The sequence below is a fragment of the Grus americana genome, chromosome 9, assembly GCF_028858705.1.
Source record: "Grus americana isolate bGruAme1 chromosome 9, bGruAme1.mat, whole genome shotgun sequence".
NCBI classification, from domain to species: Eukaryota; Metazoa; Chordata; class Aves; order Gruiformes; family Gruidae; genus Grus; species Grus americana.
The window spans coordinates 8,769,183-8,794,979 of NC_072860.1; positions in this window are offsets into that span (position 1 = coordinate 8,769,183).

The window sequence follows — 25,797 nt, forward strand, 5'->3', positions numbered from 1 at the left end:
ACCCTCCAGTGCCCATCCTCAAACACTTCCAGAAGTTAAGGCCAGCTTCAGAGCTTGTCCACATGCCATAAAATGCATAAAATGGTATTTAAAAGGTTTAACTTGTATCATGTTACAATTTAGAGAGGAAACGGAAAGAGAGAGGGAGAAGAGGGAGAAAGGAAATACCACACTTCAGAAATGAAGATTTCAACATCAAATTTTAAGGTTGACACAAAAAGATTTAAAAAACAAATAAAATAAATTCATCAAAACATGATAAATTACATGATAAATTATCAAAAAAGCTAATCAAATTCCTGGCAGTGGACTAGAGTTGGCTTGTAACAAGCTACAAAGGCTGCTTCTATTCAGTTGAAAAAGAAAATCTCTGTTACCATTTTATTTTGTATCTGCCTTATTTTGGCACACGTTGCTGGAAAATCAAACAGAACTCTGTAACCTAGATAGTAAATAATCTCCAGACTTTTCCTCAGGTCATGCAAATAATCTATGTGCAACAGAAGTCAAAGGTACTTTTGTGAGAAGAACACTTGATAAGATTTATTCAAACTGTACTTCCAGTTTCACATTCCTTTAAATTCTTCAAATTCAGTTAGAGCTTCACTGCTTTGTGTGATGTAAAGCAGCATTATCAGCATTTAGAGAGAAAGAGAAATTATCTTTTAATATTCATTGCTGGACAATTATCAGTCACATCATGCGTTCATTTGAATAGATCCATCTGTACAGTATCTATAGGCACAAACGCAACACTGAAAGCAATTGTAATATGTACCCTCCTCTTCTACCCATCCTCCTTATGGCTTCCTGAGGGAGACAGCTATAACTTTGCTGTAGCATCACCTTCAGCTGTTCAAGTGTCAGACTGTGAGTTCACACTTGAGTTTCCTTCAAGCTTTTCTAGCTTGTTCGCCAATATTATCAACTACAGAGCATAGGCACCCAGTTCAGGATTGAATTTCTCCTTAAAGACCACTTGAAAATCCCGTGCTGTGGCCTCTGGGACAGGACACGGCTCTGCTTTGTGACTGCAGAGCAGAGGAACTATCCAGGATCCTGACTAGGGCATTTTGATGCTACGCAGGTATGCCAATCCTGGTGATATTTTTGATACTGAAAAATCAGTAGAATTGAAGTTCTTTTGATAAAACAGCCTGTAGCTAAATGCCAGAGTATATTCACATAACCATAAACTAACCTCAATCTGCTAATCCCTGCCTGTGCTGAGAGAACAATATTGCTGTTAACCTCAAAGATAGCAAGTTTTATACAGTGAACACAACTCTTAGGGGAGGCAGGGGTATGAAGCATGTAAGAGGCTGTTCCGGCCACACTCCGCCGTCTCTCTCTCCAGCTCCAAGCCAGCCTATTTGAGTAGTCCCTGAGAAAACCTCTGCCAGAGTCAGGAAGCAGAAGAGAGGGAGCCATAACTCCCATGGAGGCAGAGGCTCTGCATACACATTAGTGTCTGCACTAGGGAGCAGGGCTGCAGCTCTAAGCTGCTTCAGCAATCCAGTGAAGCTGGTTATTCAAAGCCAGTAGAAAATAGTACCAGCTAATGCATAGCAGCATGGTCTTCTCCACAGCAAGAAGCCTAAGGAGAGGCTGCGTTACTCAGGACACAATGCTTTCTCTATCCTTACCGAGCATAATCTAGCTGTGAATGGTCGCAGCAGAATCTGTGGCTGAATTCCTGGCTCTCAGTGGGAGCTGTACCAGCACAGACACAGAGATTTCATTCCCTCACTTGGACTTTCCAGACTATCTCATCCCAACAAAATTAAATTGCATAGAAAACAAAAGCCAGTAAAAGCATTAAACACGGTAATTAGTCAATAGAACCAAGGTTAGGAAACCATTTATTATGAGAATTAAGTGAATGATTCACAATGAATAATTTATCTAGCAAATTTAGTTTGGGGTGGGTTTTTGTTTTTTTCCTGCTGGGAGAGAGTTCAGCTAACAGTTTTGCAAGCTGCCTTAACTCTGTGGTTTGGTCCCCAGTAGTCAGCTATTTAAACTAGTTGTGACTGAGCAAGAAGTCTAGCTAATACAATGGGGCAGATGAAACTAAAATTAAGGTTCTTATGCACCTGAATTTAACCTTTTACGTTTATTTTGTAACACTTGTTTAGCACAGGTATTATTATCTCACGGCCACATTAAGCATGACATGTCAGCACTCCTCCCTTTCCCTTCTTTCATTCTGAAAATGACTGCGAAGCTCAGCAACCTTCATGCCAGATGAAAGACTGGAACCAAAGAAGAGTCATTATGATCTGCAATATTGAACACAAGGCACAAATAACTCCCACACAGTAACACTATAGATTCCAACCCTTCCTTCATATTTCACTGTTCAAATGACAAATAAATGAACCAATCAGAGTTTCCTAGTGGAAATATTGCAGATACAATAAAAATGTTTTATTTATTCTAGTTAATAGCACCAGAGTGGCTAGAGTTACATTTTAATAAAAGTCTCTGATATTTGAATCCATATTAGACTCATTATGAGTGGTCCCACCTTTCTTTTCTGCAGATAGAGCACATTACCCATCTGAGGAGGCTGCAGCAGCTTTGCCCTACACCCAGCTTAAAGTGGGCCAAAGACAAGACAAAAGCTCGTCCAGTGTACAGCAGGGCTTCCCAAGCTGTAGGACTTGAACTACAACCCATACGCAGAGCACTTCATTATGGTTTGCATCCCAGCAGAGCGAGGACCGTGAGCCCCACCACCGCAGGTGAGAAGTGCCACCACTGCTCCTCCTGGCAGTAGGACCTGACCTTCACTGCTGACAGTGGCACATGGTACAAAAGCTGTTTGAGCAACGGGGAAACACTGCGTCAAGTCTGACTGGCCATACAGCGCCCACAGGACTTACCCAACTAAATACATGATTGTCCTGGGAGATGAGATTACAGAGAAAGGTAGAAAAGAATGAAGATTCCTCTAGCAAATACACTTTGCAGGTACTGACAACTCCCTTGTAGTTATACACACAAAAAAAATGCCTTACATGCACAAATTTTGTAATCACTGCTGCTCTTTAGTAAGCACTCCCTTTTGACTGGCGTGTCTGAAAGGCACATCAGCTTTCATATATGCTAAGCAGTCCTTATCCTGATTAGTCCTTTTTTTTTTTCTATTCATAGATCAGATAACATTGAAAATACTTGCACACTAACTGAAAAGATATTTGAAGGTTTAGCCCTGCTCATCCTCCTCCAAAGGTGATAAACTGCAATACAGCATTTCATTAGGAGGCTCAGTACATCTTCCTATATCAACAAAATGTTTCTGAAGTAGTAGAAATGTACAGCTTTTATATATTCCCTCCTCATTTCTACAGAAATTTACTTCAGGTCAAAACATGCCTGGTCTGAAGCTCTCGACCCATGGTGTGTAATTTGCAACAGTGTCTTCATGTCAACACTCTAATGCCACAGGGCACAAATGTATGGTTTGGCCAGAAAACTCAGCAAAATAAATTATACCACAGCAACGCTTACAAAGGTGAACACAGGGCAGCAAACACTGGAGTCTCTCCCAATGGAAGGTCAGGCCAGAGGGTCTTCTGCATGCAAGGGGCTTGGTGAGCTTTAAATAACAGAGATACAGACAGTGATTCTGCAGCTACAGACCTGTTGCATCTGGCTTCTCTTCTAAGATTTTTTTCTTTCAAACTTTTTGATTACAAGGAAAGGCATGGTTAAAATTGAACAAAATATATCTGCACAACTGGAGACAAGTCCAGCAGTCTAGGTCAGACCTGTGGGAAAGAATGTCATTTCCTTCTTAGAAATGAAGTTGGAGCAAAAAGATTGCTTTTGATTTGGGTACTCAGACAAAGCATCTTTTACCTTCTGAAATGCCACACATTGACTTTGGACCTTTATCTAGTGTGATTGTTGTTAAAGGCAGAGCAGTATTGTTGCCAGACCCTGTACCCATCATGGGATGTGCAAAGAAGTATTACACTAGACACCCCCAAACTCTAGCCGAGGTTATAAGATCTGCTTGAAAAATACTGGGAGAAGAGCAAAAGGGAAAAAGAGCAATAGACGCTCTTCAAAGAAACCTGTCACAGCAGATTTGGTGGGAGCACAAGGATCACTATTTGGATAGCAAAGAAAGGGTAACTGCAGAAGAGGGAAAGAGAGATTTGCACTTCACTAATTCAGTTAGGAAAGGAGCCTGAGATTACAGGGAGACGAGTTGCGTGGTACTTAGCACTATCTCCATATATGTGCGTACGAGGCTGCTTCTTACTGTGGGGTACCTGATGCTCCTTGTCAGCTGGATAAATCATAGGCCAAAAAGCGTACCAAAAATGCCCATAAATTCACTGATCTACTGCCATTCCACGTATGGTATACACCAGATGAACATCAATGCCATTACTACAATGATAGAATGTTTTTAGCCTGAGATGATTAATTTAAAACAGGCATATATAGCAAGATGCTTTTGTGGAGACAAAGCAAAATAGTTAGGTGATAAAATCCAAGTCTTTTCTGCATCCTCCTCGTTATGCTAAAATCATAGTGCCTTGTTTTCATTTGGGTTTTAGCAGGAAGATTCCTGACACATACTGGTTATCCCACAATGAAATAAGAGTAAGCAAGGCTCCCATCCTAAAAATAACACTGATACTTGGAACAAGAAAGTGAATTATTTAATTTCCAACACTTGTTTTCAAAGTATTAAATGATTAAAAAAAAAATCATATATAGTCAATGCCAGAGGATGGTACTCATGAAACCTGGGGTTTTTTCCTCCAGTTCTGTGACAGGATTCCTTTTAGGCTCTAGGAAAGAAACATTTCTTATTCCTTTTGTGCCTCCAATTCTCATAAAACATAAATCAACCCTTGGCACCCTTAACACAATTAACATTAGATACAAAAATAAAAAATACTAATGCTTTAAGGCAGTTCTTAGGCAAGTTAATCATGGCTACTGCCCTCACTGCCTTCTAGAGACAAACATACGGTTAGAGTTTATCAGTGCCCTGAGAATTAGATTTGTTCCAATGCTCACGGCAGCATGATCACTGCCCTGCATTTTAGCTGTCTGCCAAATCATAGACACTTTTTATTCTTCTATCTCGTTTTATTGTCGTGGTAGGTTTTTTTGGTTTGGGCTTTGTTGTAGCGCCGTGTTTGCTGATCACACACCAGCTTGCTGTCTGGAAGCGCATTGTTTGATTTAAGCATCTGTTGCTATTCAGAAGGGGCCGAGGAGCAACACATGGCTGACAGGGTTCCTCCTCCAGGTACCGGCTCCCCAGGAGCCCAGTGTGCATGTGTCAGATCAGGGAGGAGCACAGGAGGCAGCCCCTGCCGAAAGCCCTGTGCGCAGGGGCCGAGTCCCACCAGAGGGACGCAGGCAAGAGAGGAGAAGGTATAAAGAAGCTGGGGCGCGGGTCCTTGTTCCTGGCCTCACCAGCAAGATGCTGGTAGACAAAGGGATTCGTTCCACCAGATTAAACTTGCAAATTTCCTACCTTGCAGGACTGGCATTGTAATTCAAACTCTGTGCCACTGAAAGTTAATGATTTACCACTCCTCACAACCCACACAAACTGACACCAGAGATTTGTGAGCAATTAATTGATAGCGCATTACAATCTGAGATAAGTAATAAGCACTTTTACTCACAAAGCTGCCAGCATGCCTTGCATAGCTTCCTGATTTGGCCCAATCAATGAAATATGCACTGAATTGCATCTGTAATAGCGTTATTCACCATCTAATTATCATTATTTGCATTTATGATAGGTTAAATGCAGTGAATGGGATCAGACACACAGGAAGCACTCAGCACTGGGAATACAGAAATAGTAAAAGAGAAATCTCACTTTTGGAAAGTGACATTGCCAAATAGAATAGGTCCAAAATTTGGCCTAAAATGCAATGGTGAAGACAAAGCCAGAAAATAAGGCAATAAACCAAGGAATGCAATGCCTTGGGATGTTAGCATGCCTCTGGGTTGAATCAAGAGATAAAGGCAGAGAAATGAGAAGCAAGCAAGCAAATGGAGCAACAGCCTAGATCTCAACATGCCACCCCTGACTGCAGCACCAATTCAAGGAGTTCCCACCTGCCCTCACCCAGTCCAATTGCTGCTCGCAGCAGCTCTCCTGTAAAAGATCAGGAACGAGTACTACAAACTCCATAACCCAGCAAGCATATCATAAAACTTAAACTGTTCTTAACTATCAGAGAAGTTAGAAAACTATAAAACACACAGCTTGGGAGATCCCTCTGAAGGCTTGGTTGAGAGTAGAGGTGCAACGAAGAACCTAGTGTTAGAGCAAGAAAGAGGGTTTCAAATGTGTTCCAGTCATTGCATGTATCCTATATTGAACAATTTTGAGGAAAATACATGGAAAGTCCACGGAGCAGGGACCAGAGTGCCTCCTGCCAAAGGAAAATCCCAAATCACTAGGGCACAGAGCAATTGTCACCCTTTGCCTACCCCTGTGCTTTACAAATCATCTCCTGCACACTTTAGTTTAGGGCACTCAAGCCAAGGCTGTGGAGAGGGTCGGTGCAGCACTTCCTGGGCTCCTGGCTCCCCATGACCCACATCAGACCTGCTGAAATGCACCTCAGCTCCTTCACTGCACTCTGTCTCAGTTCTCCCCTGAAGGAAACCAGGACATGCGAAGGGATGGATTTCATCTCCACATATGGCCGTGAGGATGCCTGTGGGGAGCGGGACTGCGAGGCACAGCACAGAGCCATCCGCAGGCACAGCCCCATTGCCCTGGGCTGGCCCAGGAAATCACACACAAACCCCTGAAAGTGAAACGTGAACTTCTGACTTCCCCTACCAAAAAGAGAGAAACATTCATCTTCCTCACCCTAGCTTTCTAGCCACTGGGCTGCTGTGCAAAACGTCCATAGCACCAACATGACTCTTTTGGAGAGAAACAAAGAGTGAGCCCGAGCAATTTCTGCAAGAAAAGGCTAAGGCAATTTCCTTCGTGGGCCATAAATCCCAAGTAGAGAGAGGCACCTCCTGGTAGCACTGAGAAAAGCACCTGTACGTCCTACCTCTCAAGAGCCCAACGCACCTCTCCCTCATCTGTGTATTTATTTGGGGTGAGCGTTCACCCTGACCCCATGAAATCCATCCTGAAATACCCAGACCTTCCCCTTTAGTTCCATCACCTATCTCAGAGCTGTGAAGTCCACCGCTAGCTCCTGCTGCCTAATACTGACAGGTCTGAGATCCAACCTCTCTGCCTCAGTTTCCAAGCAGAAAATAGGGGTGACACTATTCCTATCTCTGAGTGGCTTTGTGGCACAGGTATATATTCAAAGACTACTATTGCCATGCAGATACACTAGTAATAAAACTCTGCAAACACCAAGAGTAGCTGATAAAACATTTTCATGAAATGCAAAAAGACTTCAGCCTCAAACCTGCAGAAAGCTTTGCAAACAGGCAGCTTCATCACGGGCTGAAATTGTTATGGAAAGGTCAAGTCAAATTTCCACAAGAGAGCTGAAAAAGGCAGGTAAGCAATGTTACACTGTACAGTGAGGACACAAGAGCATCCTTCACCCAGCAACACTAATGAGACAAACAAGTGATTCCACTGGGCTGACCCCAGTGCACAGGAGCCAAGCCCCTGGAACACATTGCCTTTCTCATCAGCTTCCATTTAAAAGTTTACTAAATCAAGCAGGATTACTAGGACAGGGCCGCAACACCTTGGAACAGACTGCTTTTCATTTCTAGCTAGAGTCATAGCGATCTTCATAGTTCTAATGTATCAATTATGCAGTTCCATACTAATTTGCTTTGCAGGAATTCTGCACTAATCTGTGTGTGCAAACTGAGCAAAATAGATGTCTTTAAATATCCTCTCACCACAGATTCTGCTTTGGTGGTCAAACCTGCCGTGGAGTTGTGAAGAGAGCTGTAGAAAACAGTGGCACAAATTTTGTACAGCAGTACAAATTCATCCAGGAAACAGCCTCGATCCTCCTTCAGTGATTACAGCCAATAATTTCACTGGCCCTGGCAGCATCAAGCTATGTATGTATTTCAATGCATAATCAGGTCCAAGGAGTTTTCCTGTGGATCTGGAGGTCAGAAAGCAGGACTACACCTGACAATCAGGGAAGGAATTGTCATTACATGTTTTCAGATAGCAAAGCTTAGCAGCCATCATTAAAGAACATGTATTTAACTCCTTTTGTATTTTTACTTACAGAGCCAGTAAGAAAAAAGAAATCCAAAACCTAATCCAAAATACTGAATTTATTCCACCCTGGATAGTATAGGCTGTTTTAAAATATATAATCAGCTGGTAAATTCTCTTCCCATCTTCACACTAAATTCCATTCTTCTCAATAGCAGATAGCAGCAAAAACCCCAGGGAGAGTCTTCATTGTCATACCAGGTCCCTAAAGAAATTGCTACAAGAGAATAGCTACAGTTCACAGAATTCACCACACATCTGCTAGCAGCAGTGTCTCATGGTGATGGACATCCTTCTTGTGCCAAGGTTTGAAGACTTGGGCAAGTTGCTGCTGTGTAGGCTGGCACATACCGATAACCACAAGTTATTTAAAATCTGCAATTTCTGGTCTACCTTTGACCTTCAGGACCTCCTTTGATTCAGATACTCTTTCTCACAGCACTTTTAGGCAGCTAATGATGATGTGATTTTATAAATGTGAAACTGTCCACCTATCCAGATGTTTACAGTGTGACTGTGTTGCATTGTACTAGTACGTATGCAAAGCATTGTTCCTACCAGAGAGATACCGCTATTGTCCCTTGGCATGTTGACAATACTGTCCTAAGTAGTGGACCAACCTCTGAAGCAAAAACCCCCAAGCTATATGAACTCTGTCATGTTTTTCAGCATGACATGGTTTTCAGCATGTGAATTATTTCACTTTCAGGGATAATCATGCACATGTTGCAGTTTGCATCTGTGCCAAAGCAGACACCATCTCTCACATGAAAATGCCCACAGTGTCAAAGCCAGTGTGCTCTCTGTTTCTCTTTTGGAAACAAATTTATGTTACTCCAGTGCAGATGTTCCCCTCTCCTTCCATGAAATCCCTATCTAAAGAGAAGCCAAAGGGAAAAAGGAAGAAACATCATAATTCTATTTATTTTTTTTTATTATACAAGAAGCCAGCTCTCCAGGATTATAGTCTAGCACTCAGCTCTATAATGAATTATTTATCCTAGGAAAACAAAAATGCTTTATTTAAGATGACAGAGAGCCTGTAAATTTGCTTCTTATATATGCATTGACTAATTAGATTAATTAAGCATGCATACACCTCTGAACAATCAGGCAGGTGGCAAATCACATTTAAGATGACTTATACGATTCATTCTATCATCCTCGCACTTGACAAATGACATCCATTCCAACATGAAAACAGGGCAGAAAATAGCCTATTATTTGCAATGTACAGTACTGTTATTTTCACATTTTATTTACTTCTTTAAATAAACTCCAAGACAAATAAACAGTTTCCAGCAGCTAATCCTCTTTCATATGAGCACCCAGAAATATAACTCACTGTACTGCATTAAAACAACAAAACCTGGTAAAGCTATTAACACCATGACTAAAACTGAAATCTGTGAGATAAAGGAACTCTGTTGTAAGGCTAAAGGACTATGCTGAAGCTCTTGCACAGAGTACTGCAAAACTTAGCTATTTCAGCCTGCGGAGATTCACACGACCTTTCATTTTCTCTTTAAGCAATAAAACAAAGGAAGGGTAATAGCTGGAGATTTCTTTACTGGGTCTACAGCTTTGCTGCTTTAGACAGCTACGAGCACACTCAGAGGTCCCCAGGACACTTTGCACCCCAGCCTAGAAAAGAGAAATTGCAGCCCACTGAACGAGCACTGAACTCTCTACGGCGTTTCAAGCCCTCAGAGATGCAAGCCCTGTGCCAGTGCCCCTGCCTATGCTGCGTCAGGAGGAGACGGGGCAGAGGCTGCCTGCAGCAGCAGTAAGCTTTCTGCTGGCAGTGCTGCAGCCAGGATCCACCTTGTCTGCACCAGGTGAGGGTCACCCTCGGTCCAAGTCTCAGAGATGTTCCAGGCCCCCCACATTCTCAAGCAATCAGCCAAGTGACAAAGCCCAGCTCTAATTTCAGCAAGTCTGAACTCAGTCATGTCACCAACGATGGGGGCTGCAGCCGAAACCAGAGCAATGGTACCAGGAGCACAAAGGTAACAAGCTCAGCAAGACCAGGGCTATAATCAACGTTTCAACCGGTTATTTCCACAAACCAAGGCAGGCGCCAAAAGAACCCAACCAAAAAACAAACCAGCCAAATCTGAATGGAAAGGATTTAACAGAGTCTTTCCTCATCTTTATGAACTTAAATGCTGAGGCTTTCACTATGAGTTAATGACCGGTTTGCACTACTCCTTTCTTCGTGCGCTCTGTCACTAATCAGGAGCAGTGAGCTACCTCAAAGCCTCATTACTAGCCAACAAAAAAAGCCAATGAATCCTCAAACACAAGTTTTGCTGCAGTGGCATATTGCCATTTAGCTAGAGGGAGGCAGGAGAAAGCAAGTCAGCAGTGACATATTCTGTACATCCAGCTGGGAGAAAAAGAAAACCCATGTATAATACCGCATCTTATCGGAAGTAGTTAATCTGACATAACTTACTTAACAAAAATTACAGTCTATTAAAAAGGCATGTAAGTAATGCAGCTGAAAACAAGTCTACACGGGAATCAGCTAGCATAATTATGGCTGGCTAAAAAATAGGAGAGACAGAAGAAAAAACTCTGCATAATTTACCAGCTGACAAATGTTAATGACAAATAGAAGAAAACAGGTCCTTGACAAAGAAGAAATAATAGCTGCTCACTTTGTAGTTTCACTTCAGAACTCAAATATTTTTATTGGGGGGGGGGTGGGAAAAAGACCATCTTGCATCTTTGTGAAACTAACAGATCAGCAGAACACGGGGAAGTCTCCGTGACATGGGTTAGTACTGGCTTTGGTTTAGTGCTGGTTACACACAGGTTGTGCGTGAAGAAAACACATTTGTGTCTGCAGTCTTGCAAGATTAATATTTCTCTCCATCTCCTAACAAGATAATCACATGTGTTGTGTAACATTAAGCATATGAGCAGCCCTTCTGGAGCCACATTTTAAATTCAGGCCACGCTGAGTTACTTTGCTGAGCTGGAGCCACAGGGAATGCCACAGGGATTGCGCTGTATGTTTTCTGCAGACAGATAAGAGGGCTGTGAGGATTTAAGCATTACATTCCGCTACCTGCAAATATCTCTCATTACAGTGTGGGGAAAAAAGTCATTGTCATTTTCAGGTGTTACATTTTTGTTGCTTAGTTTTAGTACAGTATCATACATTGGAATCACAACAGAGCAATTCTAACACAGCAGCTTTCAGACAAGCACCTCTAGGATGGCCTGCCTAGAGGTTGGAGGTCCTGTGCTCCTTATTAAACTCCGTTTTTTCCCCTCACATTAAAGGCAGTCAACATTATTCACTGTAATGATGTAGCTGCCACATGAAAATTAATCCTGGATGGGGATCAAGGCCATGCATTTGCAAAAGGAAAAACTGTACCGCAGGTGAAGATTCTCAGTGCCTCAGATTAGGCACTGTACAAGATTAGGGGTGGCATACGGGCATCAAAGAGAGCAATTGATTTTACGATACCGAAAATATGCAGTTATCTTGGGAAGGAGACATGCTACAAAACAATCTCAGGCCAGGACTAACTAGCAGCTTGATTTTTAAAGGTATATTGGTGCCTAATAGGCAGCTAGTAGGATTTCTTGCATTATTAGGCCTCCAAATACCATGGCCTGAGGAAGCCAATATGCCGATTGTGATCTTGAATGTTGTCCATGTGCTCCACTCTGGAATGCCTCCATGATCTGACTGTCACCTAGATGAACACATGCTTGGGGTAAATTTCCATTATGTTTTAATCTGGTGGATGTGATTTGATCATACTTTAAAAAAAAGGCGGGGAGAGGGTGGCGGGATGTGGGACCATTGCCTGGATGTCAGTGATCAAGACCTAATTACTAGAACCTAATTTGTTATCTGAAAAAAATAATCTAGTATGATAAGTAATTATTTTACACACTCACATATTCACATGGTCTTTCAGGAGGCCAATTTTCCATAGCAGAAGACAATCATGAGCAATACTCAAAACCGTTACTCATAATTAGGATTTGTTTAAAAGTGCCTTATTAGACACCTAAATGCACATTCTGTTTATAAGAGACATCTTTTCAGGGAAGAGAAACCTTGATTAGGAGAGGAAGGGACAAAGGAAATTGGACTAAAAGCAATATAAGAAACAAGCAGAAAGTTTGGAAATGAGTAGTAATCAGAACAGTCTTGTTATGATACATAATTTGTAAAAGAACCGAAAACTATCAATGAAAGTTCAGTTGGGGGGGGGGAAGCTGAAAAATGGTTCAGATCTGGTACAAAGGGCAGCAATCCACAGAGAGAGAGAGACAAGGGCCGCAAGGCAGACAACAGCCAGCCCAGCATCAGAGTATGGCTGTGTCCACCCAAGCCCCCAGACAGGCGAACCAGCTCATATCCAGCCATGTGTGCTCAGCCTTCAACCTCATGTAGCAAGGCTGAACAGTGTGGGTTAAATCACTCAGCCTCATTCTGCAGAAAGCCCACACCATTTCACACTACTAAATCGGAGGTTACAGAAAGCCCTGAGGATTCCCAGGGGTACTTCAGGCATCAAGAAAGAAATACATTGTCCAGCATGATTTTACAGCATGATTCCCTCTACCCTGGCTAAAGGATTGACCCTTTATATTTTCAATAAAACAGAACGCTGTATTATTTATCACTGAAAGGTATTTTTGAGGAATGAAACACCTAGTGACCACAAGAAGGTTTTTCTTGAACAAATACTCCTGATGCACTGATTACCTAGGAGGGAATGGGGGAAGGAAGCATGGGGGGAGGAGGAGGCCAGTACCATCCTCTTTACTGTCCTTTGCCTTGCCTTACTATTCTCATCCTGCATCTTCAACATCTTTACCAAATACTGTAAAGTGTGTTTAGAAAACCTCTGATAAACACAAGGAATGGAGTACAAGCATTACAAATGTAAGTCAGCACAACACGTGAAACAACATGTACGTAATAACCTTAGCAATTTTGTTTAATATACTCTAGCTTTCAAATGTTTCTCCAGCTTCCCTGAGCAAGCTGACTCCAACATGAACACTGCAGGTTTCACTGGTTGGGATTTTTTTAAATTCCTCCCCCCTCCCCTTTAGAGGTCAGTCTCTCAAGTAATAGCTTCTGCATTTTAGCTGTCAGCAATATTTCCCCTTCTTTTCTCCTGCTGCTCAGGTCAATCATCTTTTCCCACTGAGGTCGGAAAACCTGCCTGCTCCTTTGCTTTCTAATTATAATCTCCAATTCATCTTCCTTCACTTTCATTCAATTCCTGAACCATGTTAGCCTTTTTCTTTCTGCCACTTGAATATGCTTTTTCCCTTGTCTCAAGAGTTTGTATGCAGCTAACCAGGATGATACACAACCAGTAACTAGCATTTAATTCTATTCATAAGATCCTTGTCCCTTCCTAAGCATCACCCTGCAGTTTAAGCGCGCACAGCTGCACATTTATTATGTGGAGAGAGCTGCTAGCAATTTCAGCCTTCAGCAGAGGACCATACGTGTTGTGCCTTCCAAGTCTTGCTCCTTCTTTCCTAGCCTCCTAAAGCAACCACAGGTCCCACTTCTGAGACCCCCCTCATGCCCGTGTCAAGTGGCCAGAGATGAGCCTGCTCTTCCTGTCAGGGATGTTACCTGCCTTCACCGAGGACCTGCCAAAAAAAAACAGAGCAAGAAGCCACCAGAGAAACCATGCAATGGGGCACACAGCAGGGCCATACCAGGTCCTACAAGCGCAGGAAACATCCTACCTTTTTATTAATGACAGTGTTATAAGCAGTCTTGCAAGAGGGGTTTAAAATAAAGAAGATTCAAGAAACCTCAATACACAGCAACTATCCATGCCAGAAGATTTAATGGTCTGATTTTTTAATAACTTTATCAATATAGATGTGTATTAAAGCTTTCCTGGGTATATACATTTCCATTTCATGAAGCAAATTAGACTTGGGAATTGCCAATAGACAAATAATTCTTTTTAATCCCTGTCTTTTCAAGTTCTCATTAGTTTTTATAAATAGCACAACCAAAACATTGGTATTATTTAAGGGAATTTAATATCTGAGTATTTCACAAAGACATGCTACATTTAATCGACTTCATGCATTTCCGATATTATTAGCAGGCTGGCCAAAGAACATTTACTAGAAAGACCCTATCAGAAATGGCAGCACCACCCCCATGGCTGTCAGGGCAGGATGAATGCCAGGATTTCTCAGATGTCTGTCACAAAGGGCTTCAAATCTCTCTAGCAGTCAGTTTTCAACCAGCTGGGTCAATTCAGACAGCATGTGAGGGAGATGTATTTTTAACATGTATTGCCTGAAAACCTTGGCTCTGAGCACTTGGTGGGAATGAAGATGGCTTTCGACATCATACATCTAGCCTGGGTACCCATCAGGGGACACAGCAGAAATTTCCATCGCTTCCTTTTATGAACCCTGCAGTACCCACGGCAGGGCATGCATCTTCTCCAGAGCCCTGGGGGAGGAATGGCCTCTCCATACAACTCTGCTGCTCCTCTTCCTTATCAGCCTGAAGAACCTGGCCCCAGCCAGCCTAGGAGGAAAGGGCAGCAGCAGCATTCGCTTGAGAGGGCAGTCAGGAAACACTAAGGCTCTATTGGAGCACTCTTTCTGGAGCCAGCTGTACCAAGCCAGAACTCACTTTTCAGTCTGTTAGGGCCATTTTCTCCCCTCCTGACAATTAAATCTAGTATCAAGACTTTTATTAGCCCTTTGGAGCCAACGAGTTCAGAGATCTCAGTGTTACGACAAATACAAGATGCATTAGTGTGTCTATATGGATTTAAAGCAGTCAAAGAGGTCTCGTGACTGTCAAGAATCAGGAAACCTCGTCACAAGGATTTCTTTAACCCTTTTTATTAAACCCCAAATTCTTTCCATGCTGCATTTTTCCAGTAAAGCAAGCAGAATACTGCCACCAAATGTGGCCATAAAATGGAAAAGAGTGAAAACAAATGACATTTCTCTTGTGGGTTCCCTTTCTGGACTACAGTTTTGCACAAAGTCAAGTTCTCATTAGCACTCAAAAATATTCGAAGTAACACCAGCTCGCACAGAACAAGGGGAAAACAAAATTCATTTCATCAATTGCATTCGCAAAATACCGTGTAACTAGACCTACGACTAAACAGGGAGTACAAACTTGCAACAAGAACAACATTCCTTTGGTAAGGCCTGAAACAAAACCAAAGGTACGGTATGCCAAAGATCAGAAACTCTAGAGAAAGCCATGGAATGCACATTTAAGTGAAAACTGGTGCACTGTATGGGGACACTGAAATAAAACATCACACGGAGGTAATGATCCTAGTCCTAGTCAAGCCAGTAGTAACGTTCCAGATTATTTCAGTGGGAACAGATTTGCACCCAATTTCTAAATGTTTCGCACATATATCAATATACATGTAAATTTAAAAAGCTTATTTTTGCCTGCTTTCAATAGTATCTTAATTAATCAAAAACTTGCAACAGTTTCCTCATCACAGAACAGAAAAATCACTATCAAAATACATGATAAACTGGTCATCACAAGTTACAGAAAAGAAGCAAAGAAGAAAGTCGAAGGCAGTGTCCAGAAGATCTGCTCACATAGCAAAGAAAACGGAGAAAACCACATCTGATCTCTGCTGAGTTCTTCTAGTAGGCTAATTTTGAATGATAATAGAGTTTCAAAATTAGGCTGCGCAGGCAGGTGTAATCGTTACCAAGACTGATAGACTGTAAAGCACCAGTGTTCAAACCTTAATTTAAATCTCTGGTAGAATACATATTAAAAGACATATTAGGTGGTCTCTGTTAGACTGCTGTGAACTTTCCATTATATAAAGTAGTCTATAAAATATTTTCCAGTAGACTGTTTGCTGTCTTAATTATACAGTGTGATATATAATCTATAGCATTCGTAGTTCATTCTCTCCTTGGCAATTTTCCAGCTGTAAAATAATAAACCCATTGTATGTTTTTCAAGTCAATAAATAGCTCAAAAATAAAATAAAAAAAATCTTTAAAGGTCCATTTCTCCTCTTTTGTTTGTGTTTCTTAAAAAGAAAGCTTTTTAGTCTGATAAAGATTAAATAAGAACTAAAATCAACAGTTTTAAGTCTGTCAAATCTAAAAGAGAAAATTTTCAGACATTATAAAATATGAGTTTGGGGGTTTGCTATTAAAGCTGAAATTGTTTGGGTTCAAAGGACAGTGAATTCATTAAAGATGATACTAATAAAAATTGTTCAGGCCTTTTATTTAGTTTTTATTATAAAAATTATTTGACATTTGCATTACAAGCTCTGACCTCCCTAAGGGAACAGTCATTTCTCGGTATATAGGGTACACTCTCTGGAACACAGAAAGGTTATTGTGAAGGTAATCAATCATGCCAACAACCCAGCAGCCTTGTAAACAGCGAGCAAAACTGTTAGCTCCAGGTTCTCTTGCAGCTGCTTTTCGATTTGTGCAGTGTATAAATACATATGTATAATCAATATTGTAATTAAATTCCCACCCTCTAATACTACTGTAATTCCTGGCAGATTAATTCCTAAAGTACTGCACCTGGAAAGAGTACAACATGATATCGACAGCTCTGAACTTTTTAGGGCTATCAGAAAAACGCTGTCAATCATCATGGATTACTTGTGCCACTGTGATGGCTGGTTAGTGGCTCCATTACAGCTGTCAGGTGTTTACACTTAGTTTTATTTCACATAGATGTTACAGCTGATCAGAATAAAATTACAATAGCGACAGCGTTAATAATAATGGAGAAACAGGAAACATGCCGCTGCCCCAGGCCATACGACCGAGGGTAGCCATGCTCCCACCGCCCAGGCTGCTGCTGCAGCCCTGCGCCCCGGTAATTCCTGTGGCCACGAAGGGGGGAGAGGGAGGGAAGGAAGAAATGCACCATACCAGATAACAACTTGCATAAGCGGCAGTTCACCCTGAGTTTCAGGCAGTTTCCCAGTCAATAGTTCACAGTCCTAGCTTCTGCTTGACTTCAGTGAAGCTTTGTCAGGACATGCCTCTCAGAAATGTCAGATTGTCTGCCAGTGTCAGTTTTTGGAGAAGCGAGCACAATTTGCTACCACGCTATCACTACAAACACAGACAAGCTGCTCTTTCCAATAATGTTTTTGTGAAACTGAAAGTATATGCAAAACACACAAAACTAATTACTTGAAAACAAAAATATTTGTGACGCTACTCTAGGGTGTCATAATAAAGAACAGTAGGAAAGAAACGTTTATTCTTCATGGAAGGGGTTGGTTTTGTTTAAGAAAAAGCTTGTTTAAAAATCCCAGGAAGAAAACTCCTCAAAGGCTTTTCAATCCTAGATCTCAAAGTACCTAATGAAAAGAAAAATCGCCATTCCTCATTTTACAGGTAAGTAAATAGAGGTGTAATGGACTTGTCAAGATCCAACATAGAACTGGAGGAGAGCTGGGAATGGGAATAGAGCCCATTTCCCAAGTCTAGTAAAATGCTTTTCCAAAACATAGAGCTCTCAGATTAAAAATAAAATAAAAATCTACAGAATACTGTTAGACCTGCGTAAGGCTATCCTAATTCTATGCCTTCTCACGTCTTTTACAGACTACCCATAAGTGATAACACTTATAGACCAACCTCAGCAGGTGAAACACAGATAATGAACCTAGGAATTTCTGCAAGTTTTAGTAACTGCTTTCTGATTTCACAGGGTGTGAACAATCTGAAAGAACTGGGGATTCTCCTCATGTTACATGAATTATTTACCACAATAGTGCCACAGACTCAGTTCTTGAAGAGAAACTCCAACTTCTTCAGGTCACTGTCCTTAAATTACTTTTATCCAAAAAGAAAGAGAAGAAAAAAAAAAAAAAGAACAAAGGGAAAAAAAAAAGAAAATAAAAAGAACTTAAACAATGAATATGTTTATTTCACTAAAAGTCCCATTAATGTCAATGAGGCCATTGTGAAAATGCTGCAGGTTTTCCAAAAAGATGCACAGATCACTGGACTCATTTCAGCTTTAGGATGCACCTGCACCTCTAGGTATTAGTAGGGCAATAAAGCCCCCAGTTACTAAAAATACGCAATATACTGGAGCAGGAGAAAGCATGCGGTGGTTCAAAGCTACACAAACACAGAATTTCCTCTCTCCCTCGTTCCTACACTGAGCTCACCTTTCTCATTCAACTTACAAGCTGCCTCCTCAGCTGAAGAAATCAAACAGCACAACCATGGGTAATTTTCCACTGGGAGATTCAGAAAAGCAACTTGTGAATCAGAAAAACCTGTGTATGTACTCTTTGCTCCACTCTGTTCTACCACCCACACACACACACTTATTTTCAATACAGCATTACCACAAGCATTATTTTAAGAGGTGCCTTTGAACTGATGCAATATATCTAGACAACAAAAGTGGAAAAAATGACTGTCCAAAGCAGCAGCAGCAGCAGCAAAGCAGGCCAGCTCTGCTTCCCCGTGGTTAACAAGCTCTCTTCATTGCCCTGGAAGTGTCACAGGAAAGGTTACAGCTGGTTGGCACCCAGCTTGGGTACGCATTGAACAGGTTAGCACGGTTAAGGCTGGGAAAGCCAGCTTCTCTTTCCTGTATTCTAGGAAATTTGTATGCATGAAATGTCTCAGATGATTTACAATGCTGATGTGATTGTTAGTAACAGACCTGTTCACTGGTCAAAAGCAAGACTGTACCTGGTTACAAAAACCACAAGTTACCTTGTGTGGGCAAACAACATTTTTAAAAACTTATTCTCTCAATAGTTTTTCTCAGTTGGCTGGAAGGAAACCATCCCATGAGTAACACCAGGAAAGAAACAAGAGGGTTCATCAAATGAAGGGCTATCACCAATTTTTTTCCACATTCATGTCAAAACTGTACTAATTCATCGGGGATCAGCATTCTCCAAAAGAAAAACACTCTGTAGCAAATGATCTATCTTCTGCCATCTTTATTCATTACCAGAGAGATCATATTTATCCCAATAAAACCAACAGAAGCCTCTGATTCGCCAGTAGTAACAAAAAAGTAGATTCTTCTAAAGGCATCCAAAAGAGTGGAGTAACAGAGGGAGCACACCTTTCATTACTGATGAGGCAAATAAAGCACTTTCACAGCTGTGCCAGGATCCTAACTCTCACCTCACCTGTGGCAATTGCACCTCAGAATAACTCAATTCCCTTCAGAGAAGTTGCTATAACGCAAGTCAGTATAAATGAGATCAGAAACAGTGTGACATTGAACAACAAAACAGACTGGTGCCAATAACCACTTGGAATTAATTTTTTTTATTTACTTCAGAGAGTATTATCTTGCATCCTATATAATCATTAAAGAGTGTTTTACATATTCTTTATCTTTTTAAAGATTGTTTTATAGCTTTATACAGAAAAAAAAAAAAGAAAAACCCAAGAAGGGAGGATATCTAGACTGAAAGTACCTCTGGAATTACTTTGAAAAATATTTTTTTTTTATCTTTTCTGTATCACAGAAAGATACTTTATTTTAAAGGGAGTGCATTCAGGTGATGAATCACTGCCTCAGCAGAGATTTTACAGTCTGTGATTGAGTCATAAAGGAGAACAAAGCTGTGAGCTGAGCCAGGGTAGCTGGTAGTTGAGAGGACTGGGACATAGGCAGCAGGCTATGGGTGCAAACATACCAACACCGCACAAAGGATAAAAGAACAATTATCAAGGCCAAATAGAGACATTCAACTCTGGCAGTCAAACCCTGTGAGACTGAATATAAGCTTTTTTTTAATGCTTCGTTCTAATCTGATATTGACAAAGATTTTTATGTCCTCTGATGTTTCCCCTGAAAAAGCCTAATGCTCTTTCAAAATTAATGTTTCATGTTAGATATCTGTCTATTTTTCAGGAAACACAGAAATTTTACTTCTTCAAAAGCTTCGCACAGGTTATGTATTGTCCCAGATTTCAACTATCCCATCATTTAAGCACAGGCTGTGTATAACAGACTTTTTTTCCTGTTTAAGTGATGTTTTAAGAATTGAAGGTCTGCCTTCTTCTTTGGAGGGGAAGGTAAATTTTATATTTATGTCTTCTCAGCCCTAGGCCTTCTCATTGCCCAATTTATTTTTCCACTTACTTCAAGCCATCAACCTATCTCTGCCATTAGCTCTGATTTATAATGCCTAGGAACATAATCCAATCATGAATCTTCCTTGGGAATGTCGTAGTGGCATGAGAAAAGCACCCCATTTAGTACTCTTTCTAGGGCAGAAAACATGAAGTTTCCAGAGCTATCAAAAACATGAGAGGCTCTTTTGTCTGATATTCCCATTCCAATCCTTGCAATGTATCAGCTCGGCAGAGAGCAGGCCCATCAGGCATTTACAGGTAGGGAGGAAAAGGATTTCCTGTCTCACAAAACTAAGGTTTCAAAACACTCCCTTCCCACAACCAGATTTAACAGAGACCTTTCAAACCTTTCCCCCTAGGAAAAAAAAAAAAAAAAAAAAAAAAGAGAGAGAGAGAGAAAGACAGAACAGTTTACCAAATGAGCCAAAAGCTAGGATAAGGGAGATCCAGAGTTCAAACTCCCAGCCTGAACTGGGCAGAGCAGGTCTCAGTTCTACAAGTCAGGCGAGCATCTCACTTGGGTCATTCAGAGGTCTCTGCACAGCTATCCTCTCTCAAATTTCCAATTTCAGTTTAAGAAATGTTATCATTTCCTATCTCTTACTGGGAGCAAGTAATTTTATCAAATCACAGTTTTTCCACCCAAACACCTCTTATTAAAACTCCACATCTTGTTTGTTGTCAGTCCATGCTTTTGTCACATATTTCATAGGATTGCTATGGGGTGGGATATTCCATCTTTTATTTTAAAACAGTGCAGAGAAAGGCTGGAAAGCATAGCCCCAGTAGACCTCAAAGCCTGCAAAATCAGGATCACAAACAAAGAGAGCAGGATTTATTTATTCAGCCAATTTCACGATCTCGCTGATGTTTTTGCTTACTTTTTCCTGTCTTTATCGGTTGGCCACTTCTGCTGTAAATCATCTAAACAGAGTGGAGGAGGGCTGTAAAACGATCTTAGGATTTATTACACTGCTTTTGCAGGATAAGGTTCTGTGATGCAGAATACAGAAGATTCCTAGGGAAACATGAGCCTCTTTGGTCATTTTGATCTTTTCAGCTAAAACTTTCTGAAGTCACATAAGTGACATAGGAGCCTAACCCCATTAGCTTTCAGTGCAACTTGTGCCTAACTGTTAATGTGGCTTTTGAAAAGGGAGTTTAGAATAAAGATATAGTCAATGCTACAAAAAAAATATCAAAGACAGTTCACTTCGAAGTTGTTAGAAGAGTTTTGCAATGTAGTTTTATAGCCAGGACTCACCATTTCAGTCTGAACAATTTGGCAATTTTATGTAGGAAGTGTCCTATATTCCTATGCAGTTTCACATTATGGTGTCCTGAATACCAATGAAGATTCATCTTGGACACTGTAGTGCACTGAACAGCAAATTAATATATACTGATATGCCACTTGTCATAAAAAGTCTTGCCAACAGTTCTCACACATCTCTATTGTTTTGTCTAATCAATAAAAAGACTTATCTCTGACTTTTAGATGAAAATGGAAAAGAGTGAACGCTTACCCATCTTGTAAAGCACAGTGCTCTTCTGAGAAATGTTTGGCAGATACTGCTTCTTACAGTAACACTTTGCTTTAATGACACTTTAATGCTGAATTGACAGTGGAAGTCCCATAGAAATGTTCAAGGCATCTACATTAATGCTAAATAAAAGTCATTATGATTTTAGAGATATGCCAGGACAGAAATATCTAATCTGGCAGACTCCCTGTGAGTATGAGTGGGAGATGCTTGCTAACCTTTTGAAATGGCTGTCAGCCATTAGATGCAATGATCTCTCACATGTACACAGCACTTGCCTCACAAAAGTCTCCAACTCTCCTTACAGGCTGCTTCACATTTACTATTAAAATCAAAGTTGCTCTCGGGTCATTTCTGGGGCGAAGGGGCAGCAGACAGGCAGGCAACAAGAACATGATACATAAACAGCACTGATGGTAACAGAGACTTTTTGCCAAGGATGAGCTCTGTGAAGGCTCCTTCAGCAGCCTTAGAGTGGACAGAAGAGATCTTGTTGTTGCAAACTAATTGTTTATCTTAAATGTGCAAGAGAGAAATACAGCATAAAAAATGCTGAGATTTGGGTTGGGATTCAAACTTAATGAGTTTAAATCATTCATGGTTTGAATCCCTTACTAGAACACAGAAACCCTGAGTCAGTTGCTGATTTATTCCCTGCTCCTGCCTGCCTCCGCTTCCTCCCCAAAGTGAGCTAGTCCTTGAGATTCCCTTACTCCAGCTTCCACTCCTGGGAAGGGACACATATCTTCCCCAGAGAAATAACAAACGTAACTGTACTTTCACAGCCTTGTACAGAGAAGAGATACATCAACATACTGGTATGCTTATTATAGCTGGAAAAAACATGAAGACCATTTTACAGATGGTGAACTAAGCTACAAAGGCCAAGACTAGAGCCACTAATGGTGGTCTGTATTTTACATCTATATGCGTTTTTCCTTCCCTTCCCTCCACACACACCTGCACATGCACAGAGAAGAAAATCGCTTCAGAAAGGACCAGACAAGGAGGTGGTTCTCTCGTTTCAGATTTTCTTCTCCCAAGGTCAAAGGAAGATGTTCAAGAAGAGAAAGTGTAAATGCCTGCATCAGGCAAAAGTGAGGTTCTGCAGCTACTCAGAGGAATCCAACCTTTGGAACAAAGATTAGGTTGGACCCTGAAGCAGGAAAGTTAATTTTCCTTCCAAAACTTGTCCTGTAAATGCTAAATGCGGTTAACCCTGACACTCATATTTATATCCAATTGCACTTTTAATCTTACTCATCTCCTATTCTTTACTTAAAGCGCTCTGTCTTAAGCCAACCCTAAACAAACCATCAGTTTTCTAAGGCAGTCATGTGTGAAAATCACCAGTTGAAAACAGAAAAGCTCCAGCTGCTTGGAGTGTATCAGCCTCATGTTTCAGCATGACTTCATGGGCAGAGAGTAGCCTGATGTGGGATTTCCCATTGTTTGCCTGTCCCACAAAGCTTCTCCGCTGAGGCTGTTGGACATTTAGAGCTCAGATAAACACAAAAAAAATAATCCTTACATTTCTTCCAGGCAAATTTCTGTGTTGAAAAAGAGAAAATTACTCAGGAAAGGCGGACATATGTAGCCCTCACTGCAACATTATTTCTGATCCTTGGCTGCTATGATTCTGGTAGGAAAATACTGCCAGTTTTGAAGATTTGAGCAGCTTAATTAAACCACTTCCATTTCAAATAATAAAGCTCAAAAGTAATTAATAAAAAGGATGTGGCAATCTCTGCAATAATATTTCATATTTACTGTTGGAGAAATAATCCCTTAAAAAGGTTAAATGAGCTCCAAAGGTGCAATACAAAAGAATAAATTCTCAGGCAAGTTCAAATTCAGTTATGGGCTACAGAGCAGGTTCCAGGCAATGTCTGTAAGGCGAGACAGCTTCCTCATTTGCAATAACTACAGAGACAGTTTCTCCATCTGCAAAAGAGATAATGGTGTTGACTTACTTTGTGCATTCCTGTGACATCTACTAATGAAAAAGATGCCATAATAAATACACTTTCTTCTTAGACTATAATCCCATGAAGTTTCTATACAATGGAGCAACCAGAATATCATCATCTTCTGTCCTGGCATACAGAGACTGTCCTTCAGAACAAGGCATGGAATACAGAGAAGAAAACATCCTACCAGAGAATTTAGATATTCTTTGTTAAACAACAAATAGCAACTGGGAACCAAGTGACGGGGATAGCTACCATCACTACCAGTGCTAAACCATCTCCATTTCCCTGAACAAGCCTGAAAGTAAACAGCACCTCATTATTCATAGTTTTTGCTCTCTATATAGTTAGCAAATGTTTAAATTTTAAAATTTACAGAAGTTGGCTGGTTTTTTCTGCAACCACAACAGCTCCCAGCAGATAACACGAGAGCGGTGCCTCTCACTGGACAGATAAGAGTGGATGCTAGAATATCACCGTGCTTCATTTCACGAACAGAAAACCAGCGCAAAGATTATTATAAACATCCCCCAAAAGCAAAGTGCACAGCCCTGGGGCATATCCACTGCAGACCAGGGCCTCAGTTAGATTTGCCTTCAGCACAGGCCCAGAACTAGAAATTTCCTCATGATTACAGGACACACTGTCAGGCATTTTATAACCTTTTTATAAACATTCTAAAAAATAGTTAACATTTAATTCTACACTGAAAGGCACAAAGTGTCCTGCATCAAGGGTTGACCATTAAAGTGCTGACTACTTTACAGATGTCACAACTGATTCAATTTTTCTAAGCAGCCCACAGATATGGATTTAAAAGTTATCAAACCTTAATTGTGATTAAAAAGTTAAAGCCACAAAGCAAGTTAAGAGCCTAGGCAATAAATCATAGGGCTCACTTAAAATATACGTGAAACATTTCTAACTTATTTGCAAACATACAGAGGTAAGATCTGTCAAGTTGCCTTTCTGACAGCACAATCTTCCTTTGCCTCACTACTTTGGTGAAAAGTTGAAGCACCCAGGGAAGGGACTAAACCACTCTCTTTACCCAAAGAGCAGGAACGCCACTGGCAGCAGTGGGGCAAGTGTTCCCACAGGGCCCTGTCGGTACACGCTTTAGCAGTGAACTGTAAGGGATCAGCACTTCTAAAGCAGGGAGACTAACCCATTCTTCATGCCTCTCCCAAGCCACAGTATCCTTTTTCTGGGGCCGCCAGGAGTGGAGTCTCACGAGTCACTTTTCATTATGCCCACCTAATGCAGTTGCAGTATGTGATGCATTTCTATTAGAAATGTAGGGCATTCGGATACTGCGAGCCCAGCTAAATTTACCCACTAGAAGCCACAATATTAATTTAACAGGAAACAACCCAAAAAACCCCCACATTATTTTTGCTGTGCCTTATTCCAGTCTATAAGATTTCTTCCCTCAATTTCAAATAGAGGGGATCTAAGCTTCTAAGGAGAAAATTTATTTGCTAAGAACCTGATTTCTACAGCTTTTCAAGACTTGAGAAAAAAAGCCAATAGCAGAGAAGATGGAGAGGAAAGGCAGGCAAGTTAACATATTTGGAATAGTATTAACCCAAACCACAGTTCTTACATTACAGTGTTGCATGAATCCCATCCAGCCTCAGAGGATTATTAGGCCTGAATTTGATAGCTTAATAGCAGAGATTACAAAAACTCACATATAAAACCAGCAGTTAGAAAGTACCGAAATTCACATATAGTCATTCCTTTCCAGCATTAGCTACATTCTTGTGGAAGGTAATGTTAAATCTGCCAGGAGAAGGTCAAGACCACACAAAGAAAATAAATCATGGCATTGCTATGTGGACCTGTCTAAAGGTTAAGGATCTAAAGGACAAGCAGATACTCTAAAGTATAAACAGCCTCTAGGGGATAATTACTTAACCAACTC